The sequence below is a fragment of the Oryctolagus cuniculus genome, chromosome 14, assembly GCF_964237555.1.
Source record: "Oryctolagus cuniculus chromosome 14, mOryCun1.1, whole genome shotgun sequence".
NCBI lineage: Eukaryota > Metazoa > Chordata > Mammalia > Lagomorpha > Leporidae > Oryctolagus > Oryctolagus cuniculus.
Genome location: NC_091445.1, coordinates 89,128,247 through 89,150,843, shown reverse-complemented (window position 1 = coordinate 89,150,843; position 22,597 = coordinate 89,128,247). Strand labels below are relative to the sequence as shown.

Here is a 22,597-nt window from a genome sequence, read left to right as displayed (position 1 = left end):
AACAAGGGGCGGGGCCTGTGGCGACATCACAGATAAGGCTGGAACACCGGGAACTCTAACACCAGGTGAGTGCCCAGGGGAGAGGCAGAAACCAAATACTCCGAGGTACAAACGTGGGAGAGGCCACATCTAACTGCGGGGATCTGAGCACGGAATGGAATGTGGGCCACGATCCCAGGTCCAGAAGTGATGAAGCAAGACTCACGTTCTGGGAAGAGTGAGAACACGCAGTCTGATCCGGCTGAAGCCAAAATGGGAGCAGTGGATCGGGTGAGGACAGGCAGGGGGCCGGAGGGCGTCATGGACACCTGTGCCCCACGACGGCCAGCACCAGGGCCACAGCCGCCCTGGAGGAATCTCAGGCTCACCCCTGTGCGTGGGAGGGGCTGGTGGGGGAGACACCGAGGTGGGACAGCTGAGGTGTGCTGCAGCGAGCTGGGCAGGCAGCCACAAGGTGGCGGCAGCAGGTGTGGGAAGCGGAGAACTCAAGGAAGGGACATTGCAGAGATGGGTGGGGTGTCGTGACTGCGGGCATGAGGGACTGGAAAGGGAGGAACAGGGGTGCCCGCTCCTGCTCTTACGAGGAAAACCCTGTACCAGAATCAGACAAAGAGAAGCGAGAAGGCTGGATGGGTTGCCGAGACGGCCAGGTTCACCTGCGAGCCTGCTAGTGTCTGCCTGGAAACCTGGGCTGTGATTCAGGGGAGGGAAAAGGCAGAGAGGCGGTCACCAACCAGGCAAGTCTGCACTCAGCGGGACACAGGAGCTCACCAGAAAAAAAAGGCAAAAGTCCCACAAGAAAACGAAGATTCAAGGACCAAACACTGAGAGTCCAAGAATTCAACTAAAGGGAGCAGGCCAAGGTTGAGAGGCCATGCAACGTCCTAGAAGATAAGAGGGCACAGGCAGGAAAAGATGAGCCCTGCAGAGACCTAGGAGACCAGGCCAGTCTGGGGCTCCGCCCACTGTGGGATCTTCAGGGACTTTGGGGCAGGCAGAGGCCAGCTCAGAAGAGGCTAGTAACCAGATTGGAAGCAGTGAAGAAATCAGGGAGGGAGTGACAATAGATAACTTAGTGCAGGGGAAAGGGGGAATGGAAGCGTTTTTCTCTCTTTTGATTTTCAACCTAGTAGAGGCAGAGAAATCAGCAATCAAGGCTCCAGGTTGGAGAGGTACAAGCCGGAAGGCACAGCAGGCTCACGGCACGCTGGGCTCGGTTCATTTCTCAATGCTATCTTCATTATAAACAGCAACAGGTTTCAGTTCAGCTGGCAGCAGGATAAAGCAATAAAAACAGCAGCCACAGAATCTCCCATCCAAGAGAGCTCCTACAAGTTGTGAGGAGGGGACTACTTCCGAGGTTTAGCATGACAGCCACTCTTCGGCGTGGGCATCTTACGAAGCAAACGCAAATCACAGATGGTTATGCTGGCATTCAGAAGTGTGAAATAGTCAGCTTTACAAGGGTGAAGCCTCTTAGCTGTAATACAATAACACTCTTAGGAGAGTTACATATTAAAGGAAGCAAAAACAAACACTGGAAACCTTGTGTAGCAAGAATATTAATTGGGGATAGTACTCTCCTTTGCATTTCAGTCATCAGAGAAAAAAAAAAAAAAAACAAAGCAGCCAGCAGAGCATGAGAAAAATAAGCTACATTATCTGTTTTAAGAATGCCTCTCCCTTTGAAAGATCCAGCATCAAATTAAACATTCACTGCATAAATTCACACCAAAATGTAAAAGTAGCAAATCTCATTTTTAGTACTAATGTACTCGGTACAAAAGACACAGAACGCTAAAGAACATGAAAATTTGCATATCCCTAAATGCTTGGAAACCAGGCAATGTGCCTAAGAATAATTTAATTCCTCCAAATCTGCCTTGAAATTTTTGTTAGCTTTCCTTGGCAATGTATGTCTTTTTGAAAAAAAATAATCCTCAACCAGTAGGGTGGGTAGATCTTTATGCCAGCTGCTGCCTACCACTTCCTCTATTTCAACCACCCAGTGGGGCAGCTTGGTGGGATTCTTCAAGTATAATGACCTCTGTACTGCGTTTTCCCTCTCCCTCCCTTCCCTCTCATCTTGTCTCTCATCTCTGAGACACCCACACCCCACCCGCCGCATCCCTACACCACCAAGAAGCAAGCTCCTGGCCACAACACACCCATGTGGCTAGCATGTTCCCTCACCAGGGGACCCTGTAATAAGAAGAGGCTCCACATCTTCTCAAGGTTTTGCAAAGCTGAAAACTGTGCTTAAATCTGCCTGAAGCTGGCCAGCGCTGCGGCTCACTAGGCTAATCCTCCGCCTTGCGGCGCCGGCACACCGGGTTCTAGTCCCGGTCGGGGCGCCGGATTCTGTCCCGGTTGCCCCTCTTCCAGGCCAGCTCTCTGCTGTGGCCAGGGAGTACAGTGGAGGATGGCCCAGGTGCTTGGGCCCTGCACCCCATGGGAGACCAGGAGAAGCACCTGGCTCCTGCCTTTGGATCAGCGCGGTGCGCCGGCCACAGCGCGCCGGCCACGGTGGTCATTGGAGGGTGAACCAACGGCAAAAGGAAGACCTTTCTCTCTGTCTCTCTCTCACTGTCCACTCTGCCTGTCAAAAAAAAAAAAAAAAAAAAATCTGCCTGAAGCTAACTCTGTGCAAAGGGGAAAAAAATCCTTGGGGCAGCAGATGACTTTAAGGAAGCCAGACTCTACAGATGCAATGTCCACTCTGAGTGCCAGAGGCCGAGAGGACAGCAACCGCTTTGTGCCTTGTCACTTCCTTTCAGAGTCTGCAACACACACACACACACACACACACAACGTGTGCAGAACTCTGGGTCTGTGTCTGCTACTAAGAACCCCAAATCGTCTGCCACTCTAGGGCTGTCCGTGGAACCACCACTCCAGTCTCTGGAACGTCCACAGTCAAGACCAGGAAGATCAGTGCAGAGGACAAGGTAAACAGGTCAAGGTCAGCCATGATTCAGTGTCAGTTAAGTGGTTTGAGAGCAACACCGTAAAACAAGAGGGAGGGCACACAAATCGTTCGGGTGGAGACTGGGTCCCGTGATGTTGACTTCAGAGAGGCCTCAACCAGGCAGATGAGGCTAGTGCACACCGCACTTTCTCCCGGCACTGTCCTCTGCATCACCATCTAGTGCTTCCTGGGTCCTACAGGAGGGCACTTGGATAAGTCAGTAGAAAATGTGTATGAAGCAGAAACAATGGATTTCAAAGCTTGTTGCTTCCAAATAAGCTTATCTTTTAACTTCATTTTTTCATAAACTTTTTGAAATATTGTCAGATTTATATTATTATAATATACTATATACTATTAACCCCATTCCAATCATCATCTAATTTATTGGAAGCCAATCCATTTAATCCTCAAGATAATCATACAAGGTAGGTATTATAAATATTTTCAAACTTTACTTATGAAGAAACTGAAGGGCAGAGAGTTTGGTGTCTAGGCCGCGGTAACACTCAGCTCCTGAGAGGGAGAATCAGAATTTAGACCTGGGGAACAGTTTGGCATCAGAGCCCCACTATCAGCACCACCACAACCTACTGCCCAAGCTCTGTTTGCTTTGATGCCTAAACGGAGGCCCAAATACCCGTGATGTCAGTGACGCTACAACTTCAGGGCAAAATCAGACCTCTCAGGTTAACCTTGCGCATCTGCCTTCTACTCTGAGACAGCAGCATTCCTGACAGTGGAGGTGGCTCTGCCCTGCACCTGCACAAAAAGAAGCCATTTATAACTCAGCGGCAGCTCCATCAAGTCCAAGACCCAGCGCTCAGCCATGCAAATTCTCTTCCAAAGAGACTTCATTAACATGCATCATTGCCAAAAGAAGTCCATAAAGTAGTGAATAAAAGAATACTGGGCACATCCCTTCTGGAAAGCTGCCCATTCCTGGCGTCCTGCCCATTTCTGTTCTACTAGCTCAGCTTCTGCCACCTGTATCCCCCTCTTGCCATCGCTGCCCGGCCACTATCCTGCAGGATTTCCAACAGTGCAGCTCCTCCTTAGGGGAATATCACACAAATCATCACAGCTGGAGGAGGCTGCACAAGCTCTCTTCCCTCACCTTCAAACTCTCCCCAGAGCTGCAGAGGACCCAGCAGCCTGAGGCTTGTGGCAGCCCCTGTGTAAAATTTCTGGGACTCGTGGAGTCCCAGTACCCAGATGGATAGGATGCATCTTTCCCAGACGCACAACATCATGCCTGCATCCGCTCTGGCTACTGCTAGATCTGACATACACTCATATAGCATGTGGATAATATTCCTCACCTACAGTTTAATATTTTCACATAATCAAGGCAGTTTTGTTATACAGGCTCCAAGCTAGTGTGAGCATAAGTTATTGTAACAAACAACAAATCAACATACTTATCATGGGCAACAGTTCACAATTTTCTTTGAAAGAAGTTACTTGGCACACAAACAAGACTAGTGTCTGCTAATACTAACCGATAGAATAAAAAAGGGAGAGAACGATCCAACATGGGAAGCAAGATACACAGCAGACTCATAGAATGGCAGATGTCCTAAACAGCACTCTGGCCTCAGAATCAGCCCTTAAGGCATGCGGATCCGGCTGAAAAGCCCATGAGAGTATTTCAGGCATGGAAAGCCAAGACACTCTGGCAAAAAAAAAAAAAAAAAAAAAAAAAACAACACCTAAATCCTAAATGAAAGATCTCTGCGAGTGACATCCCAGTGGAAAGAACAGGTCATCAAAGAAGGAGGTACCTTTCTCTGAAGGGAAGAGAGAACTTTTACTTTGACTACAACCTTGTTTAAATATGATCAGAGTCGATGAACTCAAAAGGCTTCCATAGCCTTGGCAGCTCATGACTAGAGCATAGGGTGATTACTGATGCCATAAACAAGAGTGTCAATTTGTTAAGTCAACAACAGGAGTCACTGTGCACTTACTCCTCATGTAGGATCTCTGTCCTTAATGTGCTGTACATTGTGATTTAATGCTATAACTAGTACTCAAACAGTATTTTTCACTTTGTGTTTCTATGTGGGTGCAAACTGTTGAAATCTTTACTTAATGTATGCTAAACTGATCTTCTGTATATAAAGAGAATTGAAAATGAAAAAAAAAAAGAAGTTACTTGGCTCCTGCGATCATGTTAACTGGAAGTATGTTTAAAATACCAAGGAATTTTCATTCTGTTCCTCACAATAAACCTGTTTCTGACGCCCAGCAAACAGCAACCCATGAGCGCCAAACGCACACCTGTGTGCAAGCAGACGTCCAGCGGAACCTTCCACGTGCAGGCATTTCAGAAAAGACCTGAACACATCTCTTTGAAAAGGCTTCTGGTTTTGCTGACTGACTCCATTCTCCTCTTCCAAAGGAAAGGAACTGGAAACGCTGGCTGCAGGCAGGAGTAAAGGACATTTTCAAAGCACGCTTAATTAATGGACACTCTATCCTAGGTACGACTGGCCAGCAATGAGATGAGCTAGGCGGCCGTGCAAAATGGGTCTTCAGTGAAGGCCTGCAGGGCACAGCAGGGCTCCTTCCCTCCCTACATTCCACCTCTCTGCCCTCAACACTCATGTCCAGGGCAAGAACCGCACCTAAACTCAGACAGGCTTTAAAACTACTATGTCACAGGGTGGGCATTAGCTGCAGTGGTCAAGGTACTCCTCGACACATCCGCACCCAATACTGGAGTGCCCGCGTTCAGGCTCTGCTCTGGATTCTAGCTTCCTGCTGATGAAGGCAAGCAGGGTGCCTGCCACCCACGTGGGGGACCCGGATGGAGTTCCAGGCTCCTCATCTCATCCTGGCCCAACCCCGGCTGATGCAGGCATTTGGGGAGTGAACCAGAGAACGGGAGATGGACTGCTGCATCTCCTTCTCTCTCAAATAATAATAATAATAATAATTAATATCAGTATATTAAAAATTGTCTTTTCAAATGCTGATGCCCTGGAAATCATGAAAACTCAAAGTGAGCAAAGTTAAAATGTCCTATTAAACATAATGTCATAATGTACTGTTGTTTTGTTGAAAATGACAGACTGTGGGTGAACTGTATAGCATGTGACTTATCTCATTAAAATGAAGTGAAAACAATGGGCTGCAGGAGGGGCCCGGGCAAGGCACCCCTCTCTAGGTGCCATCAGCCTGCAAGCACTGGAAAAGTTAACATGAGCACTGAGCTGCAGATAAAGGCAGGGCCCCATCAGTGCCAGGATTGCAGCCCTGGACTGATGACCGTTGCATGCCCTGGGAGACAGATACAACAGGCACACCTAGCCCACAGGCCAGTGTGAGAGGCAATCACACATATGAAGCACGCAGCTCCACGCCTGACAACAAGAGCTGAATCCACAGCCGCACAAGGCTGACTGCCTTGCTTCAAGTTTCACCAGATCAACTCCTTCAGTCCTTAACACCAGCCTAGGAACAATGACCAGCCTCATTCTACAGGGGAGGAAATCAGCAGGGAAAAGTTAAATCATTTGCCTAAAGTTACACAGCGAGTAAACAGTAGCTACGGTATTTTTATTACTATCAGTACTATTAATACTGAATGCCACTTGCTGCCATTTAGACAATTCAGACTTAAAATAGGAATGGCCATTTGCCAGGGATTTCCTCCTGCATTGTCTCTGAACGCTGCAAGCAGTTCCCTACGAACCCTGAAGCCAGCTAAAATAACTGCGCCACTGCGCCGTCTCGGCTCCTTTTCAAAGTCCAAAGACAGACAGACAGACAGACGGGGCTGCATGTGGACCCTGCCCATCTACTTCTCTCCCGACCTGAGGCTCAGGATGGTTCTGCAGAGGGCAGGGCAGAGGAGACCGGAAGGGGCTCCGTGTGTGTGTGAGTGCATGTGTCCACGTGTGTGTGCTCGCACGTGCACGCGTGTGGCAAGGCAGAGTGTGCAGCTGGGGGACGATGTTCCTTGGCAACAGGGCTCTGCAGCTGCTGTACAGCCTCCAGCCCGGCCCCGGCTCTGGGGCTGAGCGCTGGGTGGGGACCCTGGAGCACCCAGGGAGGGAGCCAAGGAGCAGGGCATCCCAGCTGCGTGAACTCACGCGCCCACTGGCGGAGCCGCCTCCCCCGTGGCCAGAGGCCTCCAACCTAAGTCTCTGCAGAGTGATCATTGATCATTAACCTGAGAACTATTTTGACTACAGGTGCCTGTGGGTACAGACTTGATTTACTTTAAGGAAAACAATGCTGGCAGAATAAAATCTCCAAAGATGGTTTTCATGGTACACTTTTTCAAAAAAAAAAAAAAAAAAAAAAAAACAGTAAAAGCTACACTACACTCACTCTACCCCTTATTTTTTCTAAAAAAAGAAGATACCTAATCTAAGCCAAATAGAGAAGTTTACAAGTAATTACATAGGCAATTTTTCAGTTCATTTGGCTTAATGTACATGAAATGGCCTTTAATTGCCATTCTTTCAGGCAAGTCACTCCAATGAGTGCACTGGCAAGTGATCACATTAGGGTGGAGGTGGTGGAAGTATGGATAATATGAAGCAAAAAAAATGAGGATTTTCAAAATTAGTGACAACCTAGATTTTTGGTAAAAAGCGCCCATCTAATTTACGTTACACCTTCTGATGTAAAAAACTAAACGGATCGCCCATTGCGCTGCCAGGCAACTTCGTCATCAGCTTCCCCGAGATGTCTCATTCTCTCGCCTTCACTGCAAGTCTCTGTGCCCTGCTCCAGGAGAGGAGGGGACAGCCTGTCAAGAGCAGACAGCACACTGCCACCTCTGCACTTCCACCTTCTCTGCAGGGCACATGCCTCAATCCTGACAGAATTCAAAGTTGCTACTGAAATGCAAATATGGTCTCTGCAATGTTCCACTAGACCATAAAACCAATTTTTTTTCAGTCCGCTCATTCATTGCCTCTATCCAATAAAATCATTTTTGCAAATTACAAAATGCAAATGAAAGCTGAACTATCATTGTGCACACCTTCAGAGCACTGCCTTTTTAATCTACTCCCCTGAGCTACCCAAGAAGAAAAAAAAGGAAATTTCAGTCAACATCCCAACCTAAAAATCACACAACATTCCTGGAAAAGTTGAATGAAAGGAGAAGTCAAGACTTTAATATGACAAAATGTGGTTAAATAAAGTAGATTCGTATTTAAGATTCAAAAAAAAAAAATAAAAAAGCTTAAGTGACAGAGATAAATGCAGGCCACCACCATCATTATAAATAATCGAAACAATGTGTATTCCTATGACTCTGTGTGCCACTTCTTCCCCCAAACCAACTCTACACCGAGGGGACTGAATGAGCCTAACCCACAGAAACTCAACGAATAGCCACAGAAAAATACACGTGATAAGTGGGAACTGGAATGCCTTTCTACACTGACTGCACAGCATCAGAGATGTGAAAAGACACAGTGATAGCACCATTAAAAAAAGAAAACTAGATACAGCAGCAGAAGGCACTGTGTACATCGCAAGAGTTCTGTTATGCAACTAAGAACAGGTTCCAAACCAAGATGAGAGTTAGAAGTAAATGCACACCACACTTTGAAAGCCAGGATAGGGGACACAACACTTTCTTCCAACCATAAAAATATGCATTTCTACAGCAAGAAAAAAAGTGGCATGGCCCTCTACCACCTGCTGTGAGTGCCACAGAAAAGTTAAGCAGGCCTGCAGTGGGTTTGCCCAGCAACTCTGCAAAGCCGGGGGACTCCTCCACAGGCCATTCCTCTTTAACCCCCCCTGGGATCCAACACACCTTCCCAACCTGCAGAGACAGTGTGTGTGTTTCCTTTGCAAAGTGGGAAAACACGTGTTCTTCGAACTTTCAGTAACTTGTGTGCCCGGGCAGCGCTCAGCTGCTTGCTTTTAAAACCGTTTATTGCCATCACAATGCATTCTGTTAAACAGTTACAGCGAAGGAGGTGCTTTGGGCACCCCCCCCCCCTTCAAGGATAAAAGATGCGGGTGGTGGCCTTCTCCCAGGACAAGTCACCCAATTCCTCATGACTGCACCTTGAAGATGGGTTCCTGACAGCCCGCGTCAGAAGTGAACCTGTCTGCTGCAACCTTCCCCCAGCCCACGCCGAGCCAGCCTGAAGGCTGCCAAAACGTGCCACGAGCGCGTGGAATACGAAAACCTAATTCCACCTAAAGCCCGCGTCCCAAAAAGCTTCCTGATCATCCCGCCCCACAGCTAAAACCTGAACCCCAGTCGCCCTGAAAGCACCATCTTATGCCGCCTTCCAAACCCGGAACTGCTTTATCCGTTCCTATTTCGCCCTGATAGAACAAGAACCACACACACACACACACACACGCACGCACGCACACCCTGAAGCCATGCAGCCCCCGCCGTCCGGGAACGCACAGGGGCACCAGCCGCGCTGCAGCTGCGCCGGGATTAACGCTGGCCGCGGGACCTCCCCGGTTCCGAAGGCGCCCGCGACGCGGCAGAACCTCCCCGACCAACCCAGCGCGCACGCTTTCTGCATTCAACTCGGAACAGCCATTGCGCTCACGCCCCGGCTCGGCGAGCTCCAATTCGGGTTTACCAGCGTGCGTCTCGGTGCCGGCGGCCTGGCCCGGGCTTTTCCGTTCCCTTTGTCTCGTGATCCGCGGGGAGTTGCTGCCCCCCGGGAAGCGGGTGTCGGGGGCCGAGCTTCCCAGACAACCCCGGAGGAGCTCCCAGCCCCGGCTCGCACGCTCCCCGGCTCCCCCGCGCCGGCTCCATATTGCTGGGCAGGTCCCTGTAAGGTCTCGGCCGGTGTCACAAAAAGCTGGGTTTCCGGGCGGCTCCGAGACCCCACCGGAGGCGCCTCCCAGCAACCTGCCCGAGCGCGGCCGGCACCAGATGCCCGGCCCGGGCCCCGAGGCCAACCGCCCCGAGGCGCACTTCCCCCCACCCCGGAAGAGGAGGGCGGCAAACTCGGGAGGGCGGGGGCTGGGGGTGCGCGGGGGGACCCTGGCCGCCACGCCCCGGGGACGCCCGGGCCGCGACCCCAGCCCCGGCTGCAGGGCCCCCGGGGCGGGGCGCTCTCCTCCGGCGGAGGCCCCGGGAAACTGCAGCCGGGAGACCGCAGGGACCCTCGGCAGCGCGCGGGGACGGAGGCTGGGGGGAAGCCGAGCTCACCGGCAACTCCGGGGTCTAACGCGCCCCGCGGCGGCGCGCACACACCCGGGCTGGGAGGAGGACGCGGGAAAGCGGGCCGGGAGGCGGCCAGGGGCGCGCAACGACGCCGGCCGCCGATGCAGCCCCGTGGACAGGAGATGCCGGCGGCGTGGAAGGCCCGCGGCCGGCCGCTTCCTCCGGGCTGGGCTGCAGAAGCGGCCGCTGGTGACAGGAAGAGAGCGGCGGCAGCCGCGCACGCAGGCACGCACCGCCTCCCCCTCCCGGGCGCACACACCCGGACCGCCGCCGCCGCCTACCTCCCCGGGCGGCCGCTTCCTTCCTCGGCGGGGCCCGCGCGGCAACAGCAGTCTCCGGTGCGACGGCTCCGCGGCGCTTCCGACCCGCCGGCCGCTCTCGCTCTGCGCGCTCAGCCTCCGACCCGCTCGCCTGCCGCCGCCGCCGCCGCCGCCGCCGCCGCTTCCTCCAACTCCGCTCCAGCTGCTCGCGACTCCTCTCCGTGCGCCCGCAGCTCCAGCGCCCGGCGCCGGCTCCGCCTCCGGCCCGGCCCCGCGCTCCCCGCCCCCGGGGCCGCACCAACCAGCGCGCGCGGGCCCGCCCCGCTCCGGCTGCGCCACGCCCTCCGCCGCTGCCACTCAGGGCGCCGGGCTCGGAGCCGGCGGCCGGGGGGTGGGGAGCTGGGCTCCGGCCCGGTCGACCCCCGCCTGCCGCCGCCCTCGCCTTCCGCCCCCAGCCGCGGGGATGCCCTGGGCCGCGGGACTGCTCGTAGCCTCCGCTGCGGAGCGCTCTGGCTCTGCGCGCCCCGGACTAGGCCGCCTGGCCGTGCTGCTGGGCGTCTCCCGGACCCGAGGCGGAGGGGCCAGGGGAGGCCGAGAACAAGTTCAGACCTCCCTGGAGGTTGGCTGCGGCTCCAACCCGCGTGTCTTGCAACCAACCGCCGCCTTTTGCGAGCCCCCGCGCCCCAGCAGAGCGGCTGGAGTGGGGGAAGGACTCGGATTCCAGGGCTCGCCAAAGCGGACAGGCCCTGCAATTCCTGGCTCCCCCGGCCTCCCGAGCGGCCGGAAAACCCGCGCCACCGGGCGCGGCGCTCCGGGGGCGAGGAAGGAGTGAAAGGGTGAACCGGAGGGACGCGTGCCCGCAGGCCCGCCGCGAACGCCGGGAGCCTGGCACGGCCGCCTCCGCCGGGAGCCAGGCGGGTCTGCGAGAGGGGAAGAGTTTTGTGAGCAGGGCGGGCGCCACTGCTGATCCCTTCCAGCCCCGAGACGACCGAGCCAACGTAGGGCGCTCGCGCACACCGCGCGCCCCTCGTGGCTCCTGGGAGCGGGTGGGAGAAGCTCGGGTGAAGTGCATTGTCTCTTAATTGTGGGTTCTCCAAGGCAGTGTCCTCGAATAAATAATGCTGCTCAAGAACACTGGATGTTGGCTCAAACCTTCCACTCCTGGCAAGGTGTGCGCCTCTCTTTCGCCCTAAAACATGTAAGAGCGTGCCTTTTAGGAGTTCTTCCCAGATTCCCTTTTTTGCAGCTTGAGAGACCTGCACGGGCCCACCCTACGTGCCCAAAAGCCAATTTTGCAGCTCTTTCTCAATTTCCTTGCGCGCGCGCGTGTGTGTGTGTGTGTGTGTGTGTATCTGTTTCAACCAAGCACTTAGACTTTGGTCAAACTTGGAATTCGGTGGCTTATTCCCGTGGGCGTTGGGACTAGAGGAAAGACCATCCTGAAGTCATTGGCTCTCCTTAGGGGAGTAAGGCATCTTGACAGAGGACTCGGATTCTAACGGAGAAGTCAGTTCCACCGTAGACTCTACCCGGGTCAGGTTGCAGAATTCACCCTACTTAAACGTCAACAAGAGCTGTACCAGGGCACACCCTTCACACTTGCTATGTGAAATGATGGGCCTCATCCACGGTCCGTCCTGAATTTGGATGTTGTGTCTTGTGCAGTGGTGCATTGACTGGTCCAATCCCGTAAGCTGAGCTGAAACTGCTATGAGAGGCATAATGTCTCCCTTATGTTCAGCTCTGAAGAAACTCCGAAAACCTTACCGGATCTGCCTGCCTTTTGTGCATATCCAGCTGCGGAAGAGATACAGGCACCTGGCACAGTGGAGTTCAACAAACCCGTAACAACATTAAATCCCTACTTGCGCCTACTTTTTTAGACACAGTCTTTAGCAATTTACCTTCAGCGTTTTCTGTATGCTTAGTAATTTCAGTCATTGTTTTGTCTTTTTTTACGATTTATTTATCTAGGTGAATGGCAGAATTACAGAGAGAAAAGGAAAGGCAGAGACAGAGAGAGATCTTCCATTTGCTGTTTCACTCCCCAAATGGCAGCAATGGTTGTAACTGTGCCAGGCAGAAGCCAGGAGCTTCATCCGGGTCTCCCACGTGGGTACAGGGGCCCAAGCACTTGGGCCATCTTCTGCTGCTTTTCCAGGTATGTTAGGGAGCTGGTTCTGAAGTGGAGCAGCCAGGACTTGAGCTGGTGCCCATATGGAATGCTAGTGTTGAAGGAGGTGGTTTTACCAGCTAAGACACAATGCTGGCCCTATTGTTTTATTTGTATAAAATCGATACATTAGTATTAGCTTTTAAATTTATTTTCATTTTCCATTTTCTATGAAGTAAAAGCCAAAAAAAACAGTATTCAAACTCTAAATGTTAAATATTTTCTTTAATAAAATTTCCTCTGGTCCTCCTAAGTGTAACTGTTTTAAAGCAAGAAGCCACATGGCAAGGTCAAGAGGCCCATTGCTCTCCTGTTTCCTTCCCTCTCTCCAGAAGTTCTATGTCTATAAGCCAGCACCATCTACACCTGGAGAAAAGAGGTGCAAATTCTCTGTCCTCACTGGATCAAAAATGCTGGGGGCAGAGCCCAGCTATCGGTGGCTTGCTAGGGTTTGAGAACCATGGCTCTAGGGCTTCTGTGAGCACACCAAAACCACTGAAATAAAACGCCCACAGAGGCTCACAAGCACCACAGTTCAATCAGTAACCACCAAATGTTGGCTGGCAGCTGGGGCCACTGCCAGGGAGCTCAGTTTCCGACAGGGGTCCAAAGGTGTCATGGGTAACGTTGACAGCAAAGATGGTGTGGAAGTCAGAGGTTGGAAGTCAAGGACCCCCAGTATCAGGAAACGCTAGCTGCAGAGAGCTGAGATAGTACCCTCCCTCACTAGGGTACTCATTCGCCTCTGTCACTCCAGCTGTTTGCATAATGTGAGTGCCGGCAGGAATGTCCATTACACTTGAAACCCAAGTATGTATTGAACAGTGTAAAACCAGATGCCTACAAATGCCTTGGACTTCGAACCTGCTGAAAGGAAGGTTTGTAGAGGAGTAGTGCTGGCACCATGTTGTGACTCACAGACGTGAAGGCTCCCAGGCCCTATCCCAGAGCTGCTGAATCATAATCCACATTTTAGCAAGATTCGCAGGCGAATCATGTGCAAGTTAAACTTTGAGAAGCTCTGTGTGAGACATGCGGGGTCTTCATTTTTGGCTATACATCGCAGTTACTTGGGGAGCTTACAAAATGCCCACCGCAGGTGTATACCCTGGGTGGATGAGATCACAGGTAGTGTGACTCACAAAGCCAGACTCTAAGAACCACAGTCTTGGAAGATCCAGGTAGGAAAGGTGTCCTCGGGAATGTGAGCTGGGTAGACTGGTGTCCAAACGGCCGGCTTAAAGGGAGCAGCTGACAGCACAGTTGAGCTGGTTGCTGCCACACAGGAATGCGAGCCCAGATTTGCCAGGCCTTCTAATTTTCAGAGAGAAGCTGGAAACCCAGACTTTTATGGGCAACGTATGCCTGCAATTAATTCGATATTTTTTGAAATGTGGGCTAGGCTACATTAGTGTGATGATCACCAGTTCATGGTTTTATGATGGTGTTCATCATAAAATTAAGTAGACTTTAAAAGGTCATCTGAAAAGGGTACTAGTTTGTTGAAATGCTGGAGGGTCTACAGAAAGTTCTTAGAAAATGGAATCAAGATATGTTTATTTTTGGTGCAAAAAATTGAAATCCGTGTACTGTTTTTTCATAATATGCATTTCCCACCAACTTTCTGAAGACTCTCATATTGTTAATGTACTGCTCCCTTACGGCACCAAACACTACAGACATTCAATGGCTGGGGACTGGAATTGGGTGAGATATCAGTGTTTGCAACCTTAAGACAAAACACTGTGCTCTTTTGCCCAGCATTTTATTTTATTTCCCACTTCTCATACCTGATAACTAAAGTATTGGCAGGGGGGACGGTGGTGGTGAATCAATCATTATATTATTTGGTTTAAAATCTTCACCTATTGTGAGTTATGCATGCTAAATATATTTAAAAGAACTATGAGAGGGGCTGATGTTACGTCATAGCAGGTAAAGCCACTGCCTGTGATGCTGGCATCCCACCAATACAGCTCCCTGTTAATGTGCCTGAGAAAGCAACGAAAGATGGATCAAGTGCCACCCATGTGGGAGATCTGAGTGAGGCTCTGGTTCCTGGCTTTGGCCTGGCACAGCCCCAGGCTGCTGCAGCCACCTGGGGAGTGAACCAGTGGGTGGAAGATCTCTCTGACTCTCCCTCTCTCTCTGTAACTCTGACTCTCAAATAAATATACAAGTTAGAGAGAGAGAGAGAAATGTGAGAACAATTATTGACCAAAATTCTTATTGGGAGATTAAGAATTCAGAAGTCCAAGCACTATAAATCTCATTCTGTTGTTTCTGAGCTTGTAAAGCTGTTATACATGTTTAAGTATTGGAAGGAGAGAAAATTTCTCTTTATTTTTTAAAGATTTGTTTATTTATTTATTTGAAACACACACAGAGAGAGAGAGAGAGAGAGAGAGGGAATCTTCCACCCACTGGTTCACAGCTCAAATGGCCACAATAGCTGGGACTGGGCCAGGCCAAAGCCAGAAATCAGAAACTCCATCCAGGTCTCCCACATGGGTGACAGGGGCCCAAGCACTTGGGCCACCATCCATTGCCTTTCCAGGCACATGAACAGAGCTGGATCTGAGCAGAGCAGGAGGGAATTGAACTGGCAGTCCGATATGGGATGCCGGCCATTGCAAGTGGCAGCGTAACCCGCTGTTAAGCCACAACACTAACCCCAAGAAGATTCTGACTTTACTCCAGAAAGCAAATCAGAACATGATTACCTGTACTCAAAGGCCTCTGACTTAACACCTGCCCTGGGGGCCACTGTGTCTTTTAGTTCCTCAGTGGCCGTACTTTGGGAATAAGACTCTAAATCAATCAACCGGTATGAGATGGAGTTAAATGAGTCACAGAGTGATTGTTTCAGTTAAAGTTTACTCAAGATGTGCTCTCAAAATTACCTGTAATAAGAAATTGGATTTAAAAAGAAATTAAAACCGAGTAATCTCACGTGAGTTGATAAAATGTGAAACATGGAAGCAAGTTTTGGGTAGTTATTTTCTTGAAAACAAGGACTATTTTTTGTTTTTTATAACTTAAGCTACTAATAGACTTCCTGGTACATAGTGGGCATTGAATAAAGGAGAAAGGTCTGAAGGGTGAAAGGAAACTTGATGCAGAATTCTTGTATCTGTGACTGCTGAAGGCTGGATTGCAAGGCTGCTAAGTCACAGGTAGATCTGGAGGGCGTCCCTACCAGACCACCCGTGCTGCCGATCTACAAGAGGAGCTAAGACCAGGGGCCCGTGCTGTGGCTGAGCAGGTAAAGCCACCACCTGCGGTGCCAGCATCCTATACGGGCACCAGTTTGAGGCCTGGCTGTTCCACTTCCAATCCAGCTCTCTGCTGTGGCCTGGAAAAGCAGTGGAAGATGGCCCAAGTGCTTGGGCCCCTGCACCTACATGGGAGACCTGGAAGAAGCTCCTGGCTCCTGGCTTCAGATTGGTGCAGCTCCGGCTGTTGCAGCCATTTAGGGAATGAACTAGCGGATAGAAGACCTCTCCCTCTCTCTGTGTCTCTCTCTGGCTCTGCCTCTCTGTAACTCTGCCTTTCAAATAAATAAATAAATAGATCTTAAAAAAAAAAAAAAAGATGGTAAGGCATAGCACGGTCACCTTTTTATCCCACCACACAGGAAAGTCACTCAGAATCAATCATCAACTCAATTTAAGAACTGAAAAGTAAGGCCGGTGCCGTGGCTCAATAGGCTAATCCTCCACCTAGCGGCGCCAGCACACTGGGTTCTAGTCCCGGTTGGGGCGCTGGATTCTGTCCCGGTTGCCCCTCTTCCAGGCCAGCTCTCTGCTATGGCCCGGGAGTGCAGTGGAGGATGGCCCAAGTGCTTGGGCCCTGCACCCCATGGGAGACCAGGAGAAGCACCTGGCTCCTGCCATCGGATCAGCGCGGTGCGCCGGCCGTTGGAGGGTGAACCAACGGCAAAGGAAGACCTTTCTCTCTGTCTCTCTCTCACTGTCCACTCTGCCTATCAAAAAAAAAAAAGTATAAAACTTCTAAAAAAAGTTTGAAAATATCAAAAAACATAATAAAAATGATAAAGCAGACTATATCAAAATAAACAATTTTGTACTTCAAGAGACACTATTTCTCCACATCTTAGGAGAGAATACTGGTCAGAGGGACTGGCACTGTGCTGTGGCTGGAAGTTTGAGCATCCCGTATGGGTGCCTTTTGGAGTCCCAGCTGCTCCACTTCTGATCCAGCTCCCTACTGATGCACCTGGGAAAGCCGTGCAAGATGGCCCAAGTCCTTGGGCCCCTGCCACCTACATGGGAGACCCGGAAGAAACTCCTGGCTCCTGGCTTCTGCCTGGGCCAGCCTCTGGTTGTTGTGGCCATCTGGGGAGTAAACCAGCGGGTGAAAGATCTCTCCCTCTGTCTCTCCTTTTCTCTCTTTGTAACTCTGCCTTTCAAATTAATAAATAAATCTTTAAAAAAATATATTGGTCAGAGACATGCCCAACAAAGGACTTGTATCTAGAATATATTAGGATCTATTACAACTCAATAGTATTAATAATATAATAATAGTAATGATAATAATAATAATAAACCCAAACAATGCGGCTGTTTAAAGCAGTTGCTTAACAATTTGTTTAAAGGGGCCTGCACGCTGGCTTAGCAGGTAAAGCCGCTGCCTGCCGTACCGGCATCCCATATGGGCACAGGTTCAAGTCCTGGCTGCTCCTCTTCAAATCCAGCTCTCTGCTATGGCCTGATAAAGCAGTGGGAGATGGCCCAAGTGCTTGGGCCCCTGTACCCACATGGAAGACCCAGAAAAAGCCCCTGGCTTCAGATCAGCAAAGCTCTGGCTGTTGCAGCCATCTGGGGAGTGAACCAGCAGATGGAAGACCTCTTTCTCTCTCTGCCTCTGTAACACTGCCTTTCGAATAAATAAATAAACCTTTTTTAAAAGTTATTTAAATCAATTTGAGCAACACTTCAAACAAGATCTTATATTAAAGTATCATTTGTCATTAGGGAAATGGCAAGTTAGAACCACAAAGAGAAGGGATTCAAACAGACACAATGGCCAGAAGCTGGAAACAACCCAAGTGACCTTCAGTGCATGAACAGATAAAGCACAGTGTAGAAGACAATGGGAGATTATTCGGCTGTAAAAAGAAGGGAGGTTAGATGCACACTACAACCTAGCTGAATCTTGAAGACATGATGCTACCCGGAATAGGCCAGACACAATAGAGCACACACTGTATGATTCTGCTTACGTTAAATATCTAGAAGATTCACAGTCACAGAAACAGAAAACGAGTATCTAGGGTGAGAAGAGGGACTTCCGGCTTAATGGGTAGAGTTTCTGTTAGGAGTGATGAAAAAGTTCGGAAATAGGCGTGATGGTCGTGCTACTATTTACAACTGTAAATATAATTAATGAGACTGAATTGGACACTTTAAAAAGTTTAACTGGTAAAAGGTATGGAAGTCTTATAATAATTTTTTAAAACTTAAGGGTAGGGGCCGGCGCTGTGGTGTAGTAGGCTAAGCCTCCGCCTGCGGTGCCAGCATCCTATGTGAGCGCTGGTTCCTGTCCCAGCTGCTCTTCTTCCAGTCCAGCTCTCTGCTCTGGCCTGGGAAAGCAGTAGAAGATGGCCCAAGAGCTTGTGCCCCTGCACCCACGTGGGAGACCCGGAGGAAGCTCCTGGCTCCTGGCTTCAGATAGGCTCAGCCCCGGCCTTTGTGAGCATTTGGGGAGTGAACCAGAGGATGGAAAACCTTTCTCTCTGTCTCTCTCTCTCTCTGTCTGTAACTATACCTCTCAAATAAATAAAATCTTAAAAGACAAATTAAGGGTAAATATTTTTTGCACTATCTATGTACTCAATAAATGCTTATTAGATTGGGAAGAAAACAATGAGATACGACCACACACCCATTAGAATGTTTTACAATCATAAAAGTTGACTATTCTGAGCATCGGCAATGATATGGACAACTGCAACTCTATTATACTGGTGATAGCAATGTGAAACAGCACAATCAGAAAACTGTTTGACAATTTATTTAAGTTAAATATACGTCCACAATAAGTCAAGATGTCCACTCATGGGTGTTTGCCAAAGAGAAATGAAAATATATATCTACACAAAGATTCATAGATGAATGTTCATAGCAGTTTTACTTGTAGTAGCTCCAGACTGTAAACAATCCACACGTCCATGAACAGAATGGGACGGGCACTGTGGCATAACAGGTAAAACTGCCACCTGCAGTGCCAGCACCCCATATGGGTGCCAGTTCAAGTCCCGGCTGCTCCCCTTCCAATCCAGCTCTCTGCTATGGCCTGGGAAAGCAGTGGAAAATGGCTCAAGTCCTTGGGCCCCTGCACCTGTGGGGGAGACTTAGAGGAAGCTCCTGGCTCCTGATTTTGAATCAGCTCAGCTAGGCCATTGTGGCCATTTGGGGAGTGAACCAGCGGTTGGAGGACTTCTAAATCTCTCTGCCTCTGAGTCTCTGTATCTCTGCCTTTCAAATAAATAAGTACACTTTTAAAAAATTATGGTATTCTCAGGGCTGGTGCTGTGGCGCAGCGGGTTAAAGCCCTGGCCTGAAGCGCAGGCATCCCATATGGTTTCCAGTTCTAATCCTAGCTGCTCCTCTTCTAATTCAACTCTCTGCTGTGGCCTGGAAAACAGTAGAAGATGGCCCAAGTTCTTGGGCCCCTGCACCCATGTGGGAGACCCAGAGGAAGCTCCTGGCTCCTGGCTTCAGATCAGCACAGCTCCAGCCATTGTGGCCATCTCTGTCTCTGCCTCTCTCTGTAACTCTTTCAAATAAATAAAATAAATCTTTTAAAAAAATTATGGTATTCTCATATAATGCCATACTAACTGGCAGAAGCAAAAAAATTAAAAGGAAGAAACTACCGACATAGAATGGATGAATCTCGAAATTGTGATGCTGAAAGAAAGAAGCTGGACAGAAAAAGTATGATACTTGATTTTACTTACGCATGACTTCAGAAAATACAATCTGAAGCATGACAGAAGGCGTATCTTTGTTGCCTGCTAACCTGGGATGAGGCAGGTGCAGAGAGATGGATGGATGATAAAGGGGCATGCAGTAGCTTTGGGAAATGAAGGTCAGGTTCATTATCTTGATTGTGATGATGGCTTCCTGGGCATAGGCACATGTTAAAACTCACTAAACTGTACACTTCATATATGAGCGCTTTATTATGTGTCAATTACATCTCAATAAAGCTGTAAGAGAAAAAGAAAGGGCATGTCTTATAATATGCTAATTTCATCAGTCAGAAAACGGTTAGGATATACTGATTAAAAAAACAGAATTTTCTAATGTCTGTCAGAAAGTTGTCATAATAAAGGTTCAAATCTCTGATGTTTATATTGTGGCTGATGTTCTCACTGATATAAAGTTCTTGTCCAGTGCACAACCTGCACGACTATGCATAGCAGCCTGAAAATCCTCACGTTCACAGGACCCTGTGGCCAACTTGCACTGTCTCACCCTGGTTTGGGAATCCCTGCTGGTATGTCCTGGTGCAGTACCCTCCTCAGTGAGCGGAATGTCCATGTGCCCACTCTCTCTTCCTCTGGCTTCCTTTCGCAGGGCTCCACCGCAACCTCACTTTGGTTCAAATCTTTACCTGGCTGATGGCAGGCTTATCTTAGAGCGTCCCGAGTTACCGTCACACACCGTTCCCACCTCTAGGAGACCAGAATGGAGCCAGCTCGTGCGGACTTGGATGAAGCCAGATTTCCTCCAACACCCGTTACTGACTCTCTCCCAGACTGATTGATTATGTGTTCATTGTTATATTGATTTCTTGCCCGGAGGATCACTTTTTCCAGAGTCCTGGCGCCACCTGACTCCAGTGAAAGTCACCTTCCTAGACCCACAAAGAATGTGTCGGTTGAGCTAAAGGAGCAATTCTGAAAGAGTCTATTTTTAATCTGAAAATGAACTGGCATTAAAAAAATGACAAGGAGTGTAAACACAGGGAAAAGCAAGCTAATAAATTACATTTCTTGGTGAATCAACTAATTGGAAATTTAGACCAGGGTTGATTACATTCCACACCCAAGTTTGGAGCACTGGCACGAATGGTCAGGGTGCCCTTACAGCTGTCTGGGTAAAAGGAGTTGCTGAAATACGCGCGTGTTGGCGTTGCCAGCATAAAAATTAAGGGCGAAGTCACAGCGACAGATAATGAGTGCTTTATCAGGGAAACCGTGTTGGACAATCTCATGGCTCAGAAAGAATTTTTCAAAAGGAGCCTCAGGGCTTTGTTCCTTGCACTGGACTGGCCCCAGAGCTCTGAGTGCTGCCGCCAGAACCTGGCCCAGCACACTCAGACAGCCTCCCGGAATAAAGGAGCAGCCTGCCATCATCACAGAGCCTCTTCTCTGTGCCCTGCCAAGCCGGGTGTGCGGAGACAGCGCTTAGATCAAGTACTGACAGTACTGCTTTTACTCAAAGGGCTAAGAGTCTTTTCTTTTGATGCTCAGACTGCCTGTGGAGGGAATGCAGGAATTTCTCTCTGCGTTTTGAAAGAATGGCTCCCCGTAAGTGAGGGTGTTCTGTACGCTATTAGTTTCCTTGCCGCTAACGTGTTTGAGAAACACATCTTATGTGTCTGCTTTCAGAAAGGAAGTGTGCTCATGACAGCTTTTGTAGGTGATTTTAGTGTTGAGAGAGGGCTTTTACACGGACTGTTCTCTCTGCTGCCACAGCCTTGGGCTTCTGTAGGCAGAACACAAGTCGTGATTCCCATTGTGCAGGTGAAGGAACAGATTTGGGAAGGCTGTGGGTTGGGCTTCCATCCCACAGGTGGTAAGCTCCGGAACCACATCTGCCTTGGAGTCTTCCGACCCCAACAGAGCAGCAGACGCTGCCCGGCTCTTCCCCGCTGCCGCCCCTCGGGTCCAGGTACGCCTGGACTCTGTGATGTATCGCGTCCAGACAGCTTTCAGTCTAACTCCAGTGATTACCAACTCATGGAGCCTCACATGTGCTGGAGAAACTTCATCCCTCAAGGCACCCTCCGTGGCCCCAGGGCAGGGATGGGCTTGGAGGGGAAGCCTGGAGCAGGGAACTCAGTCCTTGTCACCCATATGGTCTCAGGAACCCAGACAACTGAGTCACCACCTGCTACCTCCCAGAGTCTGCATTAACAGGAAGCTGGACTTGGGAGCCAGAGCTGGATTTTGAAGCCAGGTGCTCCAGGATGGGCCACAGGCATCTTAACTCATGTTTTGCCCCCTAAATGATCTTGAATTATGGAACTGGCAAGCATCTTGTACACCTAGTTTACCTCCTTTATTTTTCAGATAAGAAAATTAAATTCCGGAGAAGCTAGATAACCATCTCTAGGCTAGTTAATGCTCCAAGTCACCCAGCTGGTTAGTGAGAGAACAATGACAAGAACCAAAGTCTGTTCTAGGCCTTGGCCTCTTTGTTTTAGCCCTGGCCTCTCTGGTATCATTCCAGTTTAGTGAGTGCCTGGTAAATACTTGCCAAATATAACAGGCACCGTTGACTTATCAAAGAAGAGATTTATGACTCAAATACTTGATTACAGAGCTGTCAACAATGCCCTTGTAAAAGATTAATAATCTCATACAAAACTTAGGCATGGTGCCACGAGAAAAGTAGGAGCAGCTATACAGGCCGATGATGCAATCGAAGGCAAAACTTATTGCAAGCTGAAATGCGATAAAATACCTGACCACACAACCCTGTGGCAAAGGAGTTGGCAATTCCTCTTCTTTTTCCCGTCACTGAATTCAAAGAGAGAAGAAAACACACATCTGTTCCTAAGCCATGCACCTGACCAGGAATGTCTACACAATAACCTCATCTCCACCACCAATACCCCTCTCCACTCCACAATCCACACTGTAACCCATTCATACTGTATCCTGCTTGTCCTCCCGTTCTCTTCCCAATCTGTGTAACACTAAAGCCCTATTATTAAAAACTACAAACGGAAAACCTAGTTGTCTCCTTCCCATAAGG

General features: G+C 49.6%; 1 protein-coding gene and 1 long non-coding RNA gene across 8 annotated transcripts in view; one reads left to right on the top strand and one right to left on the bottom strand.

Annotated features, from left to right (window-relative positions):
* PIK3R1 (phosphoinositide-3-kinase regulatory subunit 1) overlaps positions 1-10,565 on the bottom strand; it is an 88,189-nt gene extending 77,624 nt beyond the window's left edge. The window contains exon 1 of one of the 2 annotated variants that reach the window (XM_002714070.5): positions 10,427-10,565. The gene's annotated coding sequence lies outside the window, so the exon portion shown is untranslated. Of the gene's footprint in view, positions 1-9,552; positions 9,691-10,426 lie in introns of those variants that run through there. The other variant, XM_051853438.2, reaches the window with a different exon arrangement.
* On the top strand, positions 15-22,597 carry LOC103349643 (collagen alpha-1(I) chain). 6 transcript variants are annotated; one of them, XR_011382074.1, is made up of 3 exons: positions 15-65; positions 2,873-2,948; positions 3,694-11,537. It is a non-coding gene; the product is annotated as a collagen alpha-1(I) chain (long non-coding RNA). The 6 variants fall into 6 exon arrangements; XR_011382077.1 differs by lacking the exon at positions 3,694-11,537 and adding an exon at positions 20,189-22,597 and having other exon boundaries at positions 45-270; XR_007922441.2 differs by having other exon boundaries at positions 45-270.